Raw genomic sequence first — 24,525 nt, forward strand, 5'->3', positions numbered from 1 at the left:
TTTATACCACTATGGATTTTTTTGTTTATTTTTGCATCTACATGCTATAACAGTTAAGTTAAACTTAAATGTGAAATCGGTATGAACTTTAAAAAAAATGCATCTGTATGCTATAATAAAAATTTATCTCTGCATGGAAATCTGCTTGCTGAATTTTGGGCACTGAATTATATAAAAGATTTTAACTTGTCACTGCACTGGGTGAAGGGACAGAAGAATTAAAAGAATTCTAACCTACTTTGTATTCCATCCATGTGGTTGTTTCAGGGAAGGTTAGAATGTATTTTTAGAAAGCCATGTTGGATACCCTTTGTGAAATATCTAGAGTTGTATTCAATGCCCTTTTGAACAGATGGGGCCAAAGAAGATTCCTGTTGTTCCTTGGGTCCTCAGTGTGTACCCAGCATATTTACTGGGTTACCAAGCCACTCAGTCTCTTTCAGAGACCAGTAAAAAAATATGGCTGCTCTAAGTGAAATAAATCTTGCACATGATTCCCCAAATCATCCTGCTTCTAGGATGCTTGATTTTTAAAATTATATTTTCACATATAATCTTTTTTCTTTCCTTTTTTCCAGAACTAACCTAAGTTATTTTGGATATTTCATTTTCCAGATCTGTTCAGTTCTAACAAAATGAATGAATGAATAAGGTCTGGTGTGATTGACCCAGGCATTTGTTTAGAAATTAAGCTATCTTATTATATCTCTGAGGTTTGGGGGAAGAAGGTTTGAGGTGATAAATTTAAGAATGTGAAACAAGCAAACAGGAACTGGGGAAGTTTCATTTAAACTACATAGAAAATGGAACATCCCTCTTTCCAAGGCTACCCCACGTTGATCATGAGTAGGATGCAATTGTGGAAGTGCTTTGGGGCTTTTCGACAAACTGGGTCTAGAACCAGGAAAGGGAAGGAAGTGTAAAAAGCAGAAATAACTGGGGTAAAGCCTATTTTACACCAAACTATTTCATCACATACCACTCCATAAGACTAAAAATAAGTTTTACAGCCAAAAATTCCACTAATTAGAAGCTAATTCTGTTTTAAAAAGATAAATTCTAGGAATGTGAACTTTGAATTATGCCTTCTATAATGTGAATTAGTTTAGATTACTTTTCTCTAATACATAACAGATTAGCTAAGTTGCAGGGAAGAAAACTTTTGATTTTTGGATTGGCAGTGACTCAAGATAGGGTGTATGACAGCATAAGGACATTTAAATTCCTGAAATCTTGCTTCTGACAATTGTTACTTTGAGCAACACATTTAACTTCTGTGCCTCATTTTCCTCATCCAAAATATGAAATGTCTGGGCTTAAACTATGGGTCATGACCCCATATGGGATAGAATAAGTGAATGTGGGGGGTTATGAAAAATTTGGCAACAGTAAAAAGTTTCTAAATGTTCTATGTCCTACAGTATCAGACATTCTAATATTCCATCAATTAATTCTGTGTGTAAAAATAAACAAGCATATCCATCTCATTAGTATGCAGATGTGTTTTTTTTAATAAGTGGTAAAATTATATGTATGCCAAAGAATTGTTTTAAAATAAATTTCTTCATGATTACTATCTGTAAATGTTTGATTTGCAAACCCATTTTATATACAGATTTGCATAAAAATTCAGGCTTGCATAAAAATTTCTAGGGTAAAAGAGGTTGAAGTAAGTGGAACATTTTTAAGAAGCCCTAGGGCTATGTGATCTTTAAGGTCCTTTCAGATTCTAAATCTTATTATTTTGTTTGGAAATGGAAGGGGATATGTAAGAGTCCTAAAAGTAAATTTGGATTATTTTGAAATTCTATTGCAGGAAAGGCTGAATGGGAAAATAAATATTTATGGCTGTTCATCCTTCCATTTCCACCTCCACTCTCGCTATTATTATTTCTCCATACTTCCTTTCATAGCTCCTAGCTTTCTTCCATAGCCAACTTCCAATGTCCTTTCTCTTCAAATCTTTCTCCATTTCATCCCCTCCATGGTGGTGCCCTCCATGACTACCACCATCCTAGATATCTAATTACTATTCAATGAAATGTCCCTGGTGATTCTTTTCAAATGTAGGTGAATATTATTTTAATCCTTTCTGTACCCAAATACCCCTTACTGTTTCTCATTGTTAATTAAAAGTAAAAATCCTTAGAAATTCATAAAGGGTGCTTGCTCCTAGGATCGAGGGGAGAGAAACTGTCAAAATACATTCTGTTTCATAGAAGGCAAGAGAGTGAGGGAAGAAACCTGGCTCTGAAGTAACAGGTGGTGACAGCATAAGGGAAAATTGGCAGGTTAACCCTTGTATTATTCAATAGATGAGTACTGATATTTTTCCTAGGAGGGGAGACACAATACCCATCTTCCTTTCAATTGAGTTGATACCCTTTTGAATAGGAGTTCTTGACCTTTTTTTGTATTGTGAACTTCTTTGGCAATCTGATAAAGCCTATGAACCCCTTCTTACAATAATGTTTTAAAAGGCATAAAATTAAATATGGCATTTTAAAAGAAAATAAATTTCATTGAGATATATTTTATGTATGTATATATACATAAATGTACATGTATATGTATATATCCTATTCGAGGTCATTTGTCCCCTGAAATTTGTCTGGGCAGCGGTGGTTTATGGACCCCAGAATAATACCATATTCATAATACTATAGAATCTACACTGGGTATAAGTTTCTATTACAATTTGTTTCCAAAGTTCTTGTTTGGGATGCCAAAAGCTACATCTCTGCCCACTATAGCCCCATCAATAGGATAGGGGACTACTCCAATTATTCCGCCTCATTAATTAAAATCGAGTATATTTCTAGTTCCAACAATTCACATTTTTCCAACTCTTTGATTTTTGGATCACTGGAGGTAAATCACAGAGCCTAGGGCAGAGGTTCTAGATGAACAGTCCCTGAAGTGAAGCAAGAACAAGTTTTCCCAGTTAGCATCAGCAACAAGCATTTATTAATGGCACCCTACTGGGTGTTGTTCCAAACTCTACCTTCAGGAAGCTTATATTCTTTGAAGTTAACAGTCAACTCAGAAACCAGTTTCTAGAGCACAAAGCAAATTGATGTTAAAGACTGCCTGTGTGTATATTTGTAAATCAGAAGCTGTCTGTATTAGTGAGCTTCTTGCCAATTTTTTTTTTATTTTTGAAAGAACATGACTTTATTTTTTACATTTTAAAAAAATTTTATAATAACTTTTTATTGACAGATTTTTACATCGTTTTAAGAAAAACTTCTCTGTCTGTGCTTTTACAGTATTGTTTAGAAACAGCAATAAAAACTGTTGATTTATAGAAGTATACTTTTTTACTTAAAAAAAATCCATACTAATTGTTATATATTTTTGACTCATTAAGCTATTGTATGTGTATATAGGAGAGGAATGGAAGTATGTCATCATGTCTTTTATTTTGTACAGTACAAGAATTAGTAGAATCATTATCACGTGTGGGGATTATTTTTCCAAAACAAAGAATTAGAGTTGCTATTGGAAAATGGAAAATTAAACTGTTATAGACAGTGGAACTTTTTTTTTTAAATAGGAAACCCATTTGAAAGAAATCTGGTGTGTCCCAAGACAGAAGGATAAAATAACAATTGAGTGTGATAAATGCATGAACAGATATAAAAAGTATTAATAGGGATGGATTTTTAAATCCTTATGTAATTATTTAATTAATAATTTTAGTTATCACAAGGGAAAGTTTAAAGTTTGGTAAAATGGCCAGGCAGAGAATATAAGGATGGGGCAGCCATAAGTACACCTCTGTATTATGGTGATAATAGCTCTATGTAGCAGGGCACCTCAAACTCCTCCAACACAACAAAAGAAAGGAGACAATATAATTATTAAACAGTCAGAACAACAAGAGCAGCAATGTGCTGGTAAATTTTTAACAACTAACTCTCTGCAGTAGATAAAGTGAACAATACATCTTAGTAGCATTTTTTCTAATACTTTCAGTCTAGACAGTCAACATAAATTAATCCCTGATTTGTGGTATTTGTTATAAGTTTCAGAGGTATTAAGTATTCATATTGAAAATTTAACTATCTAATAATAGTTGGCTCTAGCACATTCCTAGATAGCAGTCTTGCTTAGGAAAGACTGATTAGTTTCTCATTTCTAATAACATAAGATTAGTCCCCCAAAGCATGAAATATGAAATGTACTATTCAGTTTTCAAAAAAGATCAAGTTAAAAAGCGTACCTAAATCTGAGGCAGTCTGCCACAATTGAGACTTGGCCTAAAAAGCCAGAGATATTTTTGAGCTATCATAGCCACATTTAATAATTATAGCTCATATTTTCCATTATACTTTCCCCAAGACAATCCTAGTACAGGGTGTTCATCTGCTCAAATGGATCTGTGATATCATTTGGAGGGCTCCTTCCAATAAGGAAATTTGTCCCAAGTGAGTTTTGCCCATGTATTCTCCAAGTTTGCCACAAAGGAATACAACGAACATGTTAAAATCCTTCCATGATTTCCTTCAATATCACTGAGGCCTTAGTGATCAGGGAAGACTAGCATCTTCATCTGCTCATTCAGCACTGGTGTCTACCTGGCACTCAGTTAGTTATCCCTTATGGCTCCAGAAAGCTAGGGAAAGGGAAAAAGGAAGAAGTATGCCTGTGGGCACACAGTTAATTATCAGAGCAAGAATCAAACCCCAAATTGTTGACTCTCAAGTTCCCCACTCTCCATTACCCAGTGTTGCTTCTAAAATATTAATTATTTATACATTTGGCTTTTGAAACTTCGCTGATTATTTCTTCAAATATCTCATTATTATTATACATACAGATTGTTCTATGAATATTATAAGTAAATATTTCCATTTTTATCCATTAATGTTCATCTGCATGTGCAGCCACCATACGCCAATAAAACTGTTTTTGGTAGATAGGCCAAACTAGATTGAAGGTAACCCGCAGACCTCAAAACCATTGATGAATAAGGAAGGTGTCTACTCCCCCAAGCACCTGAAGATTCCAGGGCAGAATGGGTGGATAAGAATAATTTGTTCCAATGGCCATGAAAATTGCTGAAGCAAATAAATAAACAAACAAACAAATAAAAATTTTTTAAAAAGAAAAAGAAAGTTGCTGAAGTAGATACTGTGCAGCACTCAAAGCTTGGTCAGACATCACAGTCACCAAGGTCACCCATGGCATCCTGGGCCATCACCAGTTATATTGACTTTTTTTTTTTTTTTTTTGTCTTGTCAGTGAATTTCAATGACTCTGGAAAAAAGAGACTGAGGACTTTGTACAACTCTGCCTCACTTAAATCTAATTTATGTCAAAGTCAGGACATCATCCTGTGATGCCATTGGTCTTCTTCAACAATGAAGGATGAACAAGATTAGTGGATACTATGGCTCTCTGTTATCTATCCCTCAATAAGTAGCCCATCTTATTTTCTGGTCATACAATTACTTAATGATTCATTTATAGTTATTCTTTAGAGTTCCTTATTGATCATTTTTGTAGATGGGTCATATTTACCATGTACCTCTCCATTGTCCTCAGTTTGATACCCTTCTTAGTTCTTTGGAGGCAGTGACATCCTACAAGTCATATTTATAAGTGTTGAAAAGATTAGTGTCATAAAATATTAAAATATTAATGTTAAAAAGAAAGCTTTACTTTCATGGAAAGCTTGGGGTCAGTAAAATATGCTCTGCAGTATCTCAAAAGCAATTACATGGAGCAGCTAAGTGGCTCGTTGGATAGAGCACTGTCCCTGGATACAGGAGGACCTGAGTTCAAATCCAGCCTCAAATACTCACTATGTGACCTTAGGCAAGTCATTTAATCCCAATTGCATCCCTGATCCCAGTCCCAAAAAAGCAATCCCTTGTTTCACTTTTCTTTTAACTCTTGACTTAGCTAGTTCATTTGTATATCTATGTTTTCCTGAGCCTACATAGCATTGGACAAGCTCTATAGGGAATCTATTCAAGGCATATAATACTTGAATATGCATTCTTCATTCATTTGGTCTTTGCTGGATAGATGCATGGTACAAATATTATAATCCCCATTCCACGGAGAAAGAAACTCAGTTGAAGAAGGGAAAAGGGAAGAGTTATGCCTATGAACACACAGTTAAGTGTCAGAGTCAAGAATCAAACCCAGAATTGTTGACTCTCAAGTTCCCCATTTTCCATTACCCAGCGTTACTTCTAAAATATTAATTATTTATATATTTGGTTTTTGAAACTTCAATGTTTATTTCTTTAAATATCTCGTTACTATTACACATACATATTGTTCTATGAATATGATAAGTAGATATTCCTATTAATGTTCCTACTTAAATTTCAAAAGTAACCAGGTTAGGTTTAATGTTGGTGTTATTTATGCCAGAGTTTTAATCACATTTTCTCATGTAGCATTTATCAGTTCCACCCAATCAGGACAGTGACAGATTTTATCTTGTGTTTTCTATCCAGATGATGCCTTCCTTCTATTACAGATGAATACAATGTGAGCTTTGGCAAAGAGACTTCCAGGTAATTATGCAGCATTTTCTTTAAAGGCTGACTGGCTTTTAACCTAATCTTATATGCTGACATCAGTTATTGATGCTGAGACATTGACTTGGATTGGATTTAATTTTTTTTTTAAGATTACAGGCTGTTCCCAAAAGTCTTCATATAGATTTAAACTTTAATAAAGCTTTAATAGAGTAAAATTATCCTAAGACTTTAAGAATACCTTCTATGGGGTACTGTTTGTTACTTAACAGTTGTTTCTCAACTAAATCACAAGTATGTCAACAAAAAATGGCACATACCTTGAGACATCTATGTTATATTTTGCAGTAGGGGGAAATTTTCATTTGAAGATGATTAGCTTGTAATAAATCATATTATATTAATTATACTAATTATATTATAATAAATATAAACCAGTAATTGGGTAAATACTTCTTCCAAAAGTAAGGATTTTTTTGTATCTGCTTTAGGGTTTGGCTTCTCCAAACTTATAGTTCAAAATCTGTAATTCTGTGCTTCATGCTTTGATTTCAATTCTGAGCCAATAGATTTAATAAATGCTCCATGGTTTTTTAAGGAATTTTAAGGAAGCCACAAAGGACACAGAAAAAGTTTAGAAACTCAGAAATGCACAAAATATATGTATAATATTGTACAATATTGAGACTCTATAAAAAAGAAAAAAAGGAAAAAAAATCACACTTCTTCTCTAGTATGAAGGAAGGGCCAAAAAAACTTTATGTGGATTTTCTACACAGTTGGAGTGGGTGTGGGTTGGGCATACGCTTTACATTCCCAACTCCCCTCCAAAAAAATATGAAAAGGATAACTGCACTTTTTCCTTGTTTATAATTTCTCAGTTTATAGAAGATATTTTTTTATAAGATGCAACTTTCTTTTTCTTTGTGCTGTAAAATGCAGATTTTTCTGTTAGCCAGGGAGGATCTTGGCTTGGTGACAAATACTTCCCTTCCCCTCCATTCCATAGGGGGCAAAAATGATATGTGTCTCCATATCCAAAAGATTTTCCAGAATTTTTTGGAAAATGAAAGATAGCATAGGATATATTCTACTTCTGGAACCTGTAAAAATTTGACAATTAATTCCTTACTTTTGTCAGTATCCTCTCTGTAAGTCTTTCCGTTTTGTTACTGAAAACTCCCATTTCAACTGGAAAACAAAAATGTCCACTTAAAATTGGCCTGTCTCCAGCTGGTATCTTTGCTTCTCACTTTGAAGGCACTGAGAAATGGATTAGTATTCCAGGGAGTTCCTCTCTCAAGTACTCCACAGGCTTAACTTGAGCTTGTGAGATCAGATAAGACTTTCTCAAACTGCTATGAACCTTGACTCTGGTTAACATGCACAAGATAAAGCACTGTGGGGGTGCTTGGGGAATGATAGCAGGTTGCCAGTTTTTTTGAAGGGTGACAGACAAGGCCCTGGAAGCTGTGTGTTACAGCTGTGTCATTTTACATAGCACTTTCAAGGAAAGTTCCTCTGCCTTTCCCTCAGAGCCCCTCTGTATTTTCCTTTTTTCTCTTGAGAGCAGCCTAATAATATACAAAACAAACTCTAGCCAAGACTGTGACTCGGAAGCTTGTGAGGCTTGGTTAAATTGTGGGAATGTTTTTATTCAGGCAAATGCACTTTGCCTTCTAAACGAAATTATGAAACCACTGTTTTGAGAAGGATCTTGAAGGTCACATTATAATATAATGTGTGGTTTTGGAAAAGTGACAATTCCCTCAACTAAGTTAAAGGAGAATAAGATTTCAGAAAGGGAAGATTAAAAAGTGAAAAAGCTTCTGTTTTCGCTAATAGGTTAATGAAGAAAGAAATTAATTCAGCTCTTGTAACTTGGCTTCTATTTGTTTTTAATGCCTGCATTAAGTTACTGAGCCTTCATTGTGTATTAGATATACAACTTTTCAACTTGGGAATAGAGTATATATTCAAATAATATTGTTAACAAACCAGGATCATGGAAAGAATAGTTTAAAAAAAATATATATATATATATATATATATATATATATATACACAGACACATACGTATATATGTATTTATATGTTTATATTGGTTATAAAGTTATTACATTTATCTAGCCCAATTTAATTTGGATATGTATCAAATCTGATTTGGACTAACACATATATAGTTTCCTTCCCTTCAGTAACCTAAAAAAATTACAATGTATGTGGTAGAGGCAGGATTCTTGGATGGAGCAAGAGAGGTCTAATAAAATGAATAGAAAACATTGGGCAAAGAAGAGGCTAAGATGGGGTTGATTCTTGCAACATGACAGATATTTGTATTCCAGCATGACAACAAAGGCTGCCATAAAGATCTGTTCCTGTATTGAGTGGGAGATTGAACTTGACCTATAGGTTCCTTTTAACTCTCTATGATAGTATGTATTGACACGTTCTCAAAGAGGTTAATTGATGTCTCTCTGAAGAGTTTTAGGACCTGTTGTTACTACTGTGGTATATTCTTTTTGGAAAAAAGTTTAATTGTAATTATAGATATAATCATATTAAATAAATATAATCATACATCATATTATTTGGTCCAATTTAAAAAAAATTTTTTGTTACATTTCTAATTCTAAGCTGTCTCCTTTCCTCCCTCCCAACCCACACTAGAGAAGACCAGCATATATATATATATATATATATATATATATAAAAAACCATATTAACACACACTTCTTTATATCAATTCTTTCTTTAAAAATGGAAAGCATCTTCCTTCATAGGTCTTTTGTAGTTGATTTGAATATTCATATTACTAGAATAACTTAGTCACTCACAGTTACTCTTCAAACAATATTGCTGTTACTATATACAACATTCTCTTGATTCTTGATTATTTTTTGTAAGTCTTTCCATGTTTTTCTAAAATCAACCTATTCATCATATCTTACAGTGCAAAGCTGAGTAACCCCTTGTAACTTTCACAACATGGCCATTTTAAATACATTATCTATCTTTGTCCAGCTAAAAACACAAGACTAACAGAATATATCACTAAAATTACACTGACTCTGAAGTTTCGAGGCCCTGAGTTCAAAGCAGATTTAGTGATTTTACCACTTACTGACACATATATGCCATTTAGCAGTATTGTATCCACTTTCCTGATTTTCTTCCCAGTAGGCATCTTTGCCTACTCAGAACAACAATAAATCTGTTCTTGTCATGATTTATGTTCAATATGAAGTTAGGTCTTCCTGTTCAATTCCACAAGTATTTTAAAAATATTTAACAAGAGCACTGTTCATGGAATTAGGAAACAAAAGAACTTAGTCTAATATGAATATAATATAAAATTATAAGGAAGAGGAAGGGAATGAGCATTTATTAAATACTTACTATGTGCTGGGCACTGTAGTAAGTGTTTTACAAATATAATCTCATTGAGCATAACTGAGATGCAGATAAAGTACTATATATATCTTGGAAAGGAAAAGATAGAGAGGTCAGAATGTTTTATGGGAGTAGAAATTTTCATTTTATTTATTTGTTTGTTTTTGACTGAGGCAATAGGGGTTCTAGGATCACACAAACAGGAAGTATTAAGTATCTGAAGCCAGATTTGAATTCAGATCCTCCTGACTTCAGGGCTAGTGCCCTCTATCCACTGCACCACCTAGCTGCCCCAAAAGTAGAATTTGAACCAGTTCAACAATTGAGCCAGCAGAGTACAAAAATATAAAGCATGTATAGGAGATGGCAGCAAGTAGATCAGTTTCACTGCAATATGAAGAATATTGAAAATTCATGTGAGATGAGACTTTAAAGATAAGATTATATCAAATTATGGAAGCCCTTGAATGCCAGGTTAAGGAATCTGGACTTTCCTCAAGTATGATTCTGAGATTCTATAACTGTTTTCTAATAGTCCTTTCTTCTTTAGCACTTCTTCATCACTCTTGATTTTAATTTGAAAAAATAGGGAGTCAGTGTCATAGATTTAGAGCTGGAAAGTAGATTAAAAAGCCCAACCTGCTCATTTTTCAGATAAGGAAACTGGTCCAAAGCTGTCAGTTACTTGCCCAAGAAGTAGTAAGTGGAAGAGATGAAAAATCCAGCTCCCCTGTCTCTTCCTGCTGCAACATAGAAAAGGATGTTGTTTAGTTTTCAATGGTGTACAACTCTTCATGACCCCATTTGGGATTTAAAAATATTAAAGTAGTTTCCTTTTTCTTCTCCAGTTCACTTTATAGATAAGGAAAGTGAAGCAAGCAGGGTTAAGTGAATTGTCCAGGGTCACATAGTGAGGACATTTTTGACGCCAGATTTGAAGTCAGGAAGGTGAGTTTTCCTGACTCTGGATAGGGCACTCTTTGCACTATGGTGCCCCCTTAACTGCCATGAATAACAGAAGAATGACATGATCTCATCTGCCCAAAAAGTGGGGGGAGGGAGGAAAGAACACGGGGGCAGCAAGACTAGTTAGGAGGATACCAGCAGGTTTTCTGTTGTTTTATGTTCTGCTTATGTAGTACTTTTATGAAAAAATAGATCTAAGACTATAAGACTTCGGCATTTAGACTATAATATGTTCATTATACTTCCAAATCCTTAATAACTTTGAGTCACCTGCATCTACAAAAACTAAATCCAGGAACTTCATTTTACATAAACTTGGTTCCCAGAAATAAAATACAAGTTAACTCAACTCTCTCCTGTTATTCTCAATATTAGATTTACTCTCGTATTGGCTCCATGGTGAATTCAATACATATACATGTCATGTGCACCCATTTAAAAAATTTACAAATCTCACATGTTCAAGACCTAAGTGACCCAAACCTATTAAACTCCATCATGTAATTGCTTTTCTGGTTTTGAAAGGAAGGAGTACATCTGGCATGAATTTTCACATTCTTTTTACACTGAGAATCTTGTAAAATAGGGCAGTGTCCTTTAATTAAATCTGCCCTTTAAGTTGTTAAGGAATTCCTTTTTCCCCTGCAGGAGTAACTTTTTCCTCTTGGGATCTTAGTGTACTATTTCAGAAGCATTCTTGGTTGCCCTTTGAGGTCACAGTTCTACTGAATTCAGCTGCTTATCCTCCCTTATCCTGCCTTTTAACAGCCTGCCTTTTGTTTGTCACTTTAGGCAGAAGGACTAACTCTATAAAACCAGAAAAGTCTACCTTCTTCATTCGCATTGTCTTTCTATATGGGGAGGAAATATTGTATGTTTCTAGCAATATTCAGAGATACTAAAATTTAACCCAGATAGAGCCTATGGTTTAGAGATCACTTTTGCTTTTATCTTAACTTTTTAAAATTTGGTTCAATTCAGTAAGCATTATTAAGCACCTATTATGTGCATAACATTGAACTTTGTGCTAGATATACAAAATATAAAAAGGAAATAATCCCTGTCTCTAGGAACATAGCATCACACAGCGGTATTTCTGAGCTTCTGGGGCATGTTTATTATTATTTAACCCAATATACCTATTAAACAATACTCCAGGGATGAATGTATCTATTTTTTCCTACTTATATATGATTATTTCATTGAGTGGTATCACAGAAAGGCAGAGTTATTGGATTCAGAGTAAAGAACCTTTGAAGGTACTTCCTAGTTATGTTACAAAGATAAGTCATGATACCTAAGCATTACATTCCAGTTATTAAAATATTGATGTTCCATGATGATTTTATTTATGTATACATATATATGTGTACATGTATGTATGTGTACACAAACATATGGCTTACAGGAAAGTATAAGCATGCCCCAAAGTACACGATTCTCTATTTCCCCTTGTTATTTTCACTGATACTCTTTTAAACTATGCTTTGGGCTAATAAAGATTATATTTGGTTTTCATTGCCTAGTCTTATTTGCAAATAATTCTAATTACATTAAACTGTTAAGAACATTCTGTGATAGCTTCCATATTCCCCAAATTCCAAGATTATAAATTGAAGAGAGAGTGCCAATCTCCATTTGTAGGGAAATTCTCTCACTGGAAGTTCCATCTGCTGATGAAATCAAAGATCTGCTCCAAAGGAAAAAAAATGTGTCAGGGGAAGATGACCAAGATGAAGAGTATACTTAAAACTTCTCAGATCTTTAAAGGAGATCTCTATATTTCTCCCAGGGAAAAAAAATACAACCTGTTATAAAATCAGGATATCTGATGAGATAACATGTACATTCTAGACAGCCAAACAAATCCAACAAATTAATGTATCTCTTACAAAGATACGGGTAACAAAAATAGTGGACTGAATTATCTGAATAGCTGAATGAAAATTGAATAAAATTCATTCTTAATTTTAACTAGCTCTAGAAAGAACAGCAAGAGCTCAGACCTTCTGCAGTAGTTTTGCAATCAGAAGGTTACTGCAGGCCATGTTAGAACTTAGCAACTGTGTTGATTGTGAAAATAGATTTAGATTGCACCAAAGTCGAAGGTGATGGCAGAGCCTACTGAAGTCATTCAAACTTTCTACTTTTGTCTCATTTTTGATCTCTAGCTCTCAGAGCAAAGAGAGATATTTTCAGAATAAGACAGTGGTTTGATTTTATAAGTCAGTCATTTGTAATAGCCACAAGCTTTATAGCCCCAATGTGCCTTGAAATAAGGTCAAGCATAACAAGTAAAAAAAAATATCTCATAGCATGCTTTCTATGTTGCAAATATTATGTAAAAACTTCTCAAAGAGTCATCAACTGAGTGCTGTGTACTCAGTCCAAGTCTTTATATTTCACAGAAAAATGCTCATATTCTGAAGATCCAGAGTGGCAAAATAATAGAATGTTGGCCACTCTCAAATAACCTTAAGTAAAATTTATTGGGAAAACAAATAACTTAGTTTTGTACTTAATATTGCTTAGTACTTAGGAGATAAGTCACACAGTCGAAATATAATGCATGCTAGATGTATATTGATTTTTTTTTCTTTTAGATCAATGTTTCCCTAGAGCATAGTATTACTTATTCATAAATCAGAGATGATGCTTGACAGGGAGTTACAGCAGTGTAAATCTGTGGTCTAGATACAATAAGACCTAATGTAAGAATCCCAGAAATCGATGGTCTTTTGCTAAAGAGCAACATCTTAATCCTGAACAAATGCATTTACTGTGTCTCACTATTAAAAAAGAGAATTTTCCTATATAGTGAAATTCAGTTTTCTTGGGGAAGATGTGGTTTCCATCCTCCTTTTCAAATGATTTGAAAGCACTGTTTAAATGGGAAGCTAATAAAACAAAACTGTCAGTAAAGCAGCAAGTTGGCTATAATCACCACTATGCGGACCATTAGCTCAGATCCCATGTTGATAACCACTCTGTCAACTTGTCTCCCAAAGGATATAGTAGGCCTCTTATCTGTTTTCTATGTCTTTGCTGATTAGTGTGTCATTTGATAATGTGTATAACTGAATGTAAAGTTGAAAGCTGTCACTACATGACTGATGGGAGATCTTAGGCTATTTGTACAGACGCTCAGAATTGGGACAGATCTGAGTTCATCAAGCATAACCTGATAATCCTGTGCATAAATTCTTTCCATAAGGCAGCTAAGTAATATATTAGATAAAGCTTTGAGACTGAAGTCAGGAAAACCCGAGTTCAAATTTGACTTTAGAAAGTAACTAACTGTATGACTCTGGGCTAGTCATTTTATCTCTGCTTCCTTCAACTATAAAATGGAAATAAAAGAGTACTTACTTGTCAAGACTGTTGTGAAGATCAAATAAGATAATTGTGAAATATTTCGCTTAGTGCCTGATACATAATTTGTTTTGATTGTTCTTTGTTCAGTTGTGTTCAATGCTTTGTGGATCCATTTGGAGTTATCTTAGTCATTTGTTATTTCCTTCTTCAACTCAAGGATTTCCCAGAGATATTTCAGAACTAGAACAATAGATTTTGGTTACTGATTTTTTTGGATGTGTGAGGGAGAGGAGGAAGATGGATTTGAAGAAAATTTCCAAACTTAGAAACTGAAAAGAGAAAGTGGGACCAATAGTTTGGAAGGGGCAGTGATAAGTTTACTTTTAGATGTGCACAATCTGATGGGCTGGAAGGATATCTAAGTGGAGATATTCAGCAGCAAGTTGGGAATTTAGATTAAAAACTTGGGAAAGAAGTTTGGATCTAAGAATACAGATTTTGGACCTAGAGATAATATCTGAAATTGTGTGAGATTTTCTAGGGTGAATTTAGAAGGCAGTATGAAGCTCCAAAATCATGGCCTTAAGAGGGCTAGTCAGAAGAAAGAGAACCAGTAAGTTGCCACATAACAAAAGCTAAGAGAAGACTATGGAGGAGAGGAATAGTAGCTCCTTTCTACCTTTCTAATCTTCTTATATTTTATCCTGCCTCTTTGAATTCCATGTTTCTTGTTTCAACCACATTTAACTCTGGTCTCCTCATCAGGTCTCCTTATGTTGGCAATAACTCTCTTCTCCATTCCTGCAATGTATCCTCCTTACTTCTGCTTTCCAAATCTCTTTTCCCACCTCCCCTCACACTCTGTTGCTTAGACTTCCTTTTCCCAAACTACCTCTACTCTGTATTTTGTTTGCACTTATTTATTTGCAGGTTGTCACTCCCATTAGAATGTAAATTTCTTGAAGGCAGGATTGGTTCTTGCCATAATTTGTATCCCTAATACTTAGCACAATGCTGGCTTATAGTTAAGACTTACGTGCTATCAATCAATCTTAAAGTGCTATATAAATGCCAACCATAATTATTGTTCCTTTTTAGGAGTGTATGTTCTTAGAAATCATCTTGTTTTCTTATGACTGCAGCCTTGACTGATTAATGACAATGAGTGTCAAATGCTTTAGAGAAGTATTAAATGACATTGGAAGGATAATTTTAATAGGGTTTTAGAATGGAAGCTAGATTGCAAAGAGTCATTTTTATATATGAGTGCTAGAAAAGTGAGATAGGAAGGGTAGAATATATTTTTTAAATTGCCTTTTTTAAAATATCCTAATCATTTTCCCATCACCCTCAAATAAGAGCTTCTCCATATATCTCATACCAAAAAAATCCCAGAGTATTTGCATTGGGCAACACATTCCACATTCTGTACCTATACTATCTCTAATGAGGGGAGGAATCTTTTTTTGCATGTGTTTTTTATTATTTAAGCTTTTTTTATTTTCAAAACATATGCATAGATAATTTGCAGCAATCACCTTTGCGAAACCTTGTGTTCCAAGGAAACTTTACTCCCCCCAAATGTCAAGTAATCAAATGTGTGTAAACATGTGCACTTCTGCACAAGAAAAATCGGATGAAAAAGGAAAACAAATGAGAAAGAAAACAAAATGCAAGCAAACCACAACAAAAAAATAGTGAAAATACTATGTTGTGATCCACATTGAGTTCCACAATCTTCTCCCTGGGTGTGGCTGGCTCTCTTCATCACAAAATCACAAAAACTGGCCTGAATCATCTTGTTAGAGCCATGTCCATCAGAATTGATCATTATATAATTTTGCTACTGCCATGTACAGTAATCTTCTGGTTCTTTCACTTCACTTAGCATCAGTTCATATAAGTTTCTCCAGACCTCTCTGAAATCATCCTGCTGATTGTTTCTTAGAGAACAATAATATTACATAACATTTTTCAGCCATTTTCCAACTGATGGGCATCCACCCAGTTTCCCATTTCTTGCCACTACAAAAAGAGATGCCATAAACAGTTTTATACATGTGGATCCCTTTCCCTCCTTTATGATCTCTTTGGGATACAGGCCTAGAAGAAAAACTGCTGGATCAAAGGGTATATACTTTTTTTAATCCTTTGGGCATAATTCCAAATTTCTCTCCAGAATAGTTGGATTAGTTCACAACTCCATTAACACTGTAATAATGTCCCAGTTTTTCCACATTCCTTCGAACATTTATCATTATCTTTTCCCGTCATTTTAGCCAATCTAAGAGGTGTATAGTGGTACCCCAGAATTGTTCTAATTGGCATTTCTCTGATCAATAGTGATTTGGAGCACCTTTTCATATGACTAGAAATGGTTTCCGTTTTTTCATTTGAAAATTGTTCATATCCTTTGACCATTTATCAATTGGAGAATTGCTTGAATTCTTATAAATTGGAGTCAATTCTCTGTATATTTTAGATATTAGATCTTTATCAGAACCCTTGATTGTTAACATTTTTACCAGTTTATTGCTTCCCTTCTGATGTTGTCTGCATTGGTTTTATTTGTACAAAAACTTTTTAACTTAATATAATCAAAATTACCCATTTTGCATTCTATAATATACTCCAGTTCTTTGACCACAAATTCTGGAAGGAATCTTTTTCAAAGGATTATAAATTAAAAGCAAGAAAAAACCTCAGGGGTATCAAGTCCAACTCCCTAATTTTACACAGAAAAGAGGGATAAAATGGATTGCATAAATAGTGTCTGAGGCACTATTTGAATCTACATCTTTACCATCATGTTCAACATCAAAATCAGTATACTGCAATCTCCAGAACTAAGGTTATTCATTGCAATTGATCTGATTCCAAGTCTTTAAATAGCATTTTCATTTATATCACATTAGTAATTATGTATATTGTTTTTTAGACTAATCTTGTTAAAAGTTTAACATGATATGGCTAATATGGAAATGTTTCTCATGATTTCACATGTATAATTGATATATTGCTTGCTTTCTCAAGGGGTAAGGGAGGGAGAAAATTTGGAACTCAACTTAAAAAAGAAAGTAATGGTCAAAATAATTAGTACAATTTTGGAAAAGTAAAAAGTTAAAATGAAATAAAAATTTGACATAGAACTAACACAGTTATCATAGAAAAGAACACTGGTCTGCAATCAGAACTTTGGTTCAAATCATGGCTCAAGTTCTTACTGTGTGACTTTGAGCAAGTTATTTAAGCTGTCTCAACCTCAGTTTCCTTATCTGTAATTTCCATAGTTTCTTCCTGTTTTAAATCTGACCTTTTGGAAGAAAAAAGGAGATGGAATGTTAGATGAGGAAGTAGTTGGGTTGAGGGAAAGATGTTGGCAGGGTTTTTTAAAGTTTCTTTAAGTTTTTTTTGCAGGTAATAAAGGAAGGAGAGCAAGGGAAAGGTGGCAATTATAAGAAAACAAGATGACGTGTAAAAACATACATTTATAAAAAATTATATAATTTTTGACAGTATTTTTTGTAATTACAGTAGTTATTGCTGGTATTTATATAGCACTTTATGATGCACATATTATCCTTACAATAAATCCACTTTGGGGAAGATATGCTATAAAAGTATTATTGGGACAACTGGGTGATGGACCTGAAACCTAAAACATTCACCTTCCTGAGTTCAAATCTGGCCTCATATATTTACTAACTGTGTGATCCTGGGCAATTCACTTAACCTTATTTCCCTAATTTTCCTCATCTCTAAAATGAGCTGGAGAAGGAAATGGCAAACCACTCCAGTATCTTCTCCAAACAAACAAACAAACAAAAAACCCAGAGGTCATAAAGAATCAAATGTGATTGGAAAACAACTGAACAACAATATAAGTATTATTATCCTTATTTTATGGTGAGAAAACTGAGAGTCAAAGAAGTTATTTGACTTACACAGACGGTAAATCATTTCAGCTCCTCTCTTGACCCTCAAGTTCGACACTTTTCCAATTATATCAGGTAATAATGATGAGTAGTTTTGAGGAAGAGGAGGCCATATTTTCCTCTGAGGATAAAGAAAAAGATGGAAAAATAGGAGAAGATTCTGAGTAGTTTGGTGAGGAGAGGGTGGGAGCCAATGATCTTGATTTCTGTAAAAAAGATCATCTACTTCAAAGAGTTGAATGAAAACAATCACTTATGGAAGTCAGTAAAAATTAATAGGATGATGAGACAGTAGGGGTCTAGGTCCACACATACTTATGGGATCAGTCAGTAGAATATTTATTCAGCACAGCTTTGTTTCTGTGACTTTGTCCACAGTAGTATTCCATAGACCACAGGGATTAAGTTTCTGTGTTTCATATACAAATAGATACATACCTAAACACAACTCACGTGTATGTGCATCCTGTTCCTTCATTAGCTTTTCATTATTCTACCTCCACCTTTGGACACAGGTGATTATCTAAATTATACCAAAACAATTCTTAGGCAATAGAAAACACATTTCTAGAATCCTTAACTGAGCACATTCATCAGAGGTGACATTGCAATCTTTATTTCTACTTTTGATCTGGATATATCGGAAAAATGATGACAGTGGGGACAATCAAAGCTGATACTCCATGACAAGCTATAGCATAACTACTCTTGGGACTAAACCTTGTATCTTTTCCTTTTCCTTTTTTATTAAGATCATAACTTCCTTGAGGCAGACTATATCTTTTCTTTTTCCTTGTATCACCAGTGACCAGCAACATAGTTTGTACACTGTAGGTGCTTGATAAATATTTATTGAATGAATCGGAGTACATGGCAGAGCTTGACTAATGCCTATAGACCCATGAGGCAAGTAGTTCTTGAGGATTCCTTTTCCCTATTCTCATTGCATCCTCTTAGACTTTTGTCTTGTTTCCATATCCAGGGCAAGTAGGTTTTATCCTTTGGATTTTTGAGCCTTAAGTGGGAAATCTACAGTGAATGATTGAAAAAAAAATTTTTTTAAATAAAGCATTTTATTTTCAAAACATATGCGTAAGACAGTTTTCAACATTCCCTCTTGAAAAACTTGTGTTTCAAATTCTTTTCTCCCTTCCTTCATCTCTTCCCCTAGATGGCAAGCAATTCAGTGTATGTTAAACATATGTAATTCTTCTATACATATTTCCACAACTATCATGCTGCACAAGAAAAATCAGATTAAAAAGGAAGAAAATGAGAAAGAAAGCAAAATGCAAGCAAACTACAACAAAAAAGGCGAGAATACTATGTTGTGATCCACACTTATTCCCCCCAGGCCTCTCTCTGGGTGCAGATGGCTCTCCATCCCAAGACCATTGGAACTGGGCTGAATTGCCTTGCCATTGAAAAGAGCCATGTCTATCAGAACCGATCATCCTATAATCTTGTTGCTGTATACAGTATTCTTTTGGTTCTACTCATTCAGTGAATGATTTTTAATACTACATTAGTGAAATATAACACCTACATAAGTATTTATTTATATACATACACGTGTGTGTGTGTGAGTGTGATATATATTTATACACACATATATAAAAAGCTAATTAATGAACAGGATATTATGATATTCAACAAGACTTCCATACTACTTGCTCTTTTTTTTTTTTTTTTTCAAATTTACTACTTCAACTGTTTTTATATTTCAGAATGTTGGGTGACATTTTCTGTAAAGCACCACTATAAAATCTTTTTTTTTTTTTTTTTTTTTTTTTTAGTTTGACAGTAATTGGGATGAGTAGCTTTCTTTGCTCGTCTGATCAAAACACAGCTCTGGAAGTCTGTTGACAATGCAAAAAATCCAAGGAGTATATTTCAAGCTTGTTAATGTATTTCCAGACATAATTATTAACCAAAGAAGAATATCCATTTTCAAGATCATTATTAAGCATGGAGAAGTGCTATTCTTGGGATCATCATGTGTGAAAAGGCAGAAATCATTATTCATTACACAGAGGCTAATGAACGCAAAGGATTAGAATTAAATTGTGACCTCTGCTTTTGACTTAAAGCTGTAAACATCTTGGTTACTCTTGAGGAACATAAAGACAGTTAATAGTATCATTTTCCAAATAGATTACTTGAGAATTAAAATTCCATTAAAAAATTTTGTGTTATAATAAAACAAATGCCTAGATCAAAGACCCTCAGCCACTGGGTAAATGTTATCTGTACTAATCCTTTTACATTTCAAAGCTAATTTATCTATACTTTAGTCTTCTGTATTTATTAACAGCAGAATTCATAATGAATGAGGGAAAAAAAATTGGATTGTTATTCTGAGTTCTACTACTTCTACCACTTTCTAGCTATCTGGGTGAGTCATATAGCCTCTATGGGCCTCAGTTTCCTCATCTATATAAAACAGAAACAAACAAAAAAGGTTTTGTTTTAAATAATTTATTAACTTTCCATCCAACTCTAAGATTTTATTCTGAGAAAAGATTATAATGCATTTGTCATATATGTGATCTTTGGACAAAATAGAAAGGATGGTAATTTTGTATTCTAGTTTGATCTCTAAATGAGACCCTGAATGAAGACTGTCAAATTTTAAAATATTAATGATAAGTAGCTACAAATTGACATCATAAATCAGGTGTCTCTCCTCAATATAGATTCATGTCAGAAAAGTACAAGTTTTTTTGTATTCAGCCTTTCAGCACACCTAAATTCTACCTTCCAAGAAGTATCTCCAGGTAGGAGATGAAACACTTAATTCTTGACCTATCTGATATATCTAGAAAGAGATAATGATATATCTGCCTTGTTGATTACATTGACTCTTGGTGTGTGGTAAAAGGATTTTTTCATTTGGAGGAAGATGAAAGGGAACAGTCCAGAGAAGTTAAGTATGGTCTAGCATAAGGAAGTCAGATTCAGAAACAAAGGATCTGAGCTCAAATTCTGGCTACTATAGGGCAAATCATTGATTTCCTCATCTGCAAATTAAAAGGGTTTGATTAGCTAGATAATCTTTAGGGGCCCTTCTACTTCTGAAGGCAATAGTGTTCCACAAGGATACAAATATGATCAATAATAATAATTGTTATTATTAATACTGATACTTATTAAGTAAATGAATATATAATTATCTAAGGTTTACAAAGCATTTTGTATATAAAATCTTATTCAGTCTTCGTAAAAACCCTATTAGATTAGTATTTATTATCCCATGGGATAGCTAAGAAGAGAAGTGAATAGAGCATGGAGCTTATAGTCAGAAAAAATCTGAGTTCAAATCTAATCTGAGAGATTTATTACTATGTGACCATGAGCAAGCCACTTAACCTTGTTTGCCTTAATTTCTTTATGTATAAAATGAGCTAGAAACAAATGGCAGGAGGAATCAGAAACGACTGAAAATGACTAAGCAAGAACAGCTCTTTCCCTAAGAATTAGGGAGAGAATGGTAGGCAATAGCAGATAAGTCCTTCTGGTTCATTGTCTCCCAAAGATTCTCATTAAAACTATTAGTTTTTTGTGAAGATCCTTTAACAGATTTTAAGAGGATTAGGGAATATCTGGGGTGTTTTTTGTTGTTGTTGCTATTGTCTTAAATTCTCTTTATCCTTCTCTCACTAACCTCTCTTTAGGATGGTTTTATAAAAAATGTTTCCATATTAATTATGTTGTAAAAAAAAATAAAGGCTAAAAGAAAAAAATGAAAAAAAAATAAGGTGAAAATAGCATGTTTTAATCTTCAATGACACTCCATCAGTTCTTTCTCTGCATGTGGATAGCTCGTATAATGCTGTCTCCACATGTATAGTGTTCTAGCTTTGTACACTTCACTTTGTATCAGTTCATGTAAACCTTTCCAGGTTTTCCTGAAATCTGCTTGCTGCTCATTATAGGACAATAGTGTTCCTTCATAATCATATACCACAACATGTCTGGTCATCATTCATTTGGTGGTCATTCTTTCAATTTCCAATTCTTTGCTATCATAGAAAAATGCTATAAATATTTTTGGACATGTAGGTCCTAGAAAATTCTTTTAATATGAATTTAGGCATTGAAATTAGAATAATAAAACTTATCCACCAGCCCCTGGTATGTTGGTAGGTTTGATCAAATAATATTATTTAGATTAGAGCAAGTTGCTGGTTTCTCTAGATATGACTTGAGTGTTGCCTTTTCCTTGTTAGGTAGTATGCAGAAAATGCTAGACTTGTCATCTAAAAACTTGAAGGTTCAAGTCTCAAATATGTTACTTACCAGATGTGTTATCTTGGTCAGGCCTCTTAACCACTCATCCATGGTTTTTTCATCAGTAAAAGTCTACACTACCCATTTTATAGGAATTTTGAGGGAATCAAAAGCTAGTGAATATAATGGCCCTCACAGTTATTAGGGTACTTTCTCCTCAAACTACCCTGTATTCCTTTTGAAAATGTTCTGAATATTTTAGTTATGGATGTCTTCCAAATGATCATTTAGGCTCTTTAAGAGCAAGAATTCTTTCATTTTTGTGTTTTTATCCCTGGTGCTTAGCACATAAGTAGCATTTAATAAACACTTGTCCTATACATAAAAATAATCTGAAAAGATATTCTTTTCTGATATATATATATATAGTGTCCAAAATATGTAATATTGTACATTTAATACTTCAAAGTATGTTTTGCAGATTTTTTTTGCATTTACAAGTGAAGTCAGGGTTTAGCAAGTCCTCCAAACTGTAAAAAGACCAGTGATAGATTATATCTTTTGTCCAGAGACCATCCTCAGTACATTCAGAGAGAGTTTTTAATGAGAACTTTGATTCCAGAAACTCATGAAAGTTCTCTGTTGAGGCATAAGGGGAAGAGTGGTCAGTCAGGAGGCTTTTCACGTTGTAATCTTGGCTTTTTCAAAGTATTTAATAAGTTTTAATAATATTGAAGCCAACAAGGTAGATTCTTCACTAATTCTTTCAAATCACTACTAATACAATAAATTATCACCTTGATTTACTAAATGCAGGCCTGCAGGAGTAGCTATGTCTTCATTTATATCAAGGAGCACATAATATAAACTCCTTCCTCTTATTCAGTTATCTTTCATTATGGTTATATTCTTTCTAATTGGTAAACAAATTTTCTTCGATTTATATTTACTTCTCATAGTCATAATGAGGGTGAAATGAGTTTTATCACAAGATTCTCTTTTACCCCTCAAAAGATCCTCGTTTTCTGTAAAACAAATGTTTTGAAGGTTTTATTTGCTATTACTCATGAATCTAGCATATATATATATATAAGCTTATGCCTTTCAAGATGAGAAAAAATATTTTCTCTTCAACATTCTATGTGATAGATATCAAATTTTCATCAATGTTTTATGATATCTTATGAGTTCTTATGAAGGAGTTCTTCCTCAGTGTTTAAAAGTGTCTTGAAATTCATAGTACTCAAGGTTTAAAACAGGTTTGTTTTTCAATATATAAGAATAAAAAGCTGATATGTTTTATTTTAATATGTTTATAATGTGTTTTATTATTTCTATAAAAATTAGAATTCACTTTTCTTTTACTTAAATGAATGTTTTTGCTATTTTTCAGTTATGAATAAGCAGAAATATTTTTACTTGAGCAATTTTTTTTCATTCATTGGATATTAAGCATTTAAATTTTAATTGAAAAATATCAATATTTTAATTTATATTTTGTTTCAAGTTAAATGATCATTTTATTTTTGTTAATATTTGTTTACATTCACCCATTTGCTTAGCTTCTAAAATAGATGCTAGATGCTTGATTGAGAGGTATTATCATAGTCTGGAAAGAGCATTGACCTAATAAATCAGAAAACCTGGGTTCTAATCCTCCATCTGCCACTAACTGATTTTGGGTGAACCATTTAGTTTTCTGGTCCTTAGTTCCCTTAGTCTATAAAGTAAAGGTGCTATTCCCTGACAGATTTCTTGAGGATCTACTCATGAAGAAGATGGAAGGATTAGAATAACTCTGCTTGGCTTTAGGTTTAGGTTTAGGTTTAGGAAAAAACAAATGTACCCAAATTCACATTCTGTATGTTTGAGGCAGCTCTAATGCCAGCACTCTCTTTGTTCATCAGGTTTGATGTTAGGAAGAAATAAGGTGCTCACAGGCTCATTGAAGATTTAACAAAAGGAGATTTACTTTGCCCTGATATAGCAAGAATATAGAATAAGAACACGGTGGCACTTAGCTTTTCAGGACACACAGACACACAGGTTTATCTTCATATGGAAATGTATATTTAGGTCATTAATTTAGACGATTTACTTGATGATTTGAATGATATTTATAAATCCACCAAAAGAGATCCTCACTGCATATGAGTAGAACTTTTTAAGCCCTTAGGTTACCAGAA

General features: G+C 33.6%; 1 long non-coding RNA gene across 1 annotated transcript in view; it reads left to right on the forward strand.

Moving 5' to 3' along the window:
- Positions 1–24,525, forward strand: part of LOC127543727 (uncharacterized) — a 138,280-nt gene that overhangs the window by 65,110 nt on the left and 48,645 nt on the right. The window contains exon 3 of the long non-coding RNA XR_007949288.1: positions 6,477–6,536. This is a non-coding gene — a long non-coding RNA (uncharacterized LOC127543727). The remainder of the gene's footprint in view (positions 1–6,476; positions 6,537–24,525) is intronic.

The sequence above is a fragment of the Antechinus flavipes genome, chromosome 1 (genome assembly GCF_016432865.1).
Source record: "Antechinus flavipes isolate AdamAnt ecotype Samford, QLD, Australia chromosome 1, AdamAnt_v2, whole genome shotgun sequence".
Lineage (NCBI taxonomy): Eukaryota > Metazoa > Chordata > Mammalia > Dasyuromorphia > Dasyuridae > Antechinus > Antechinus flavipes.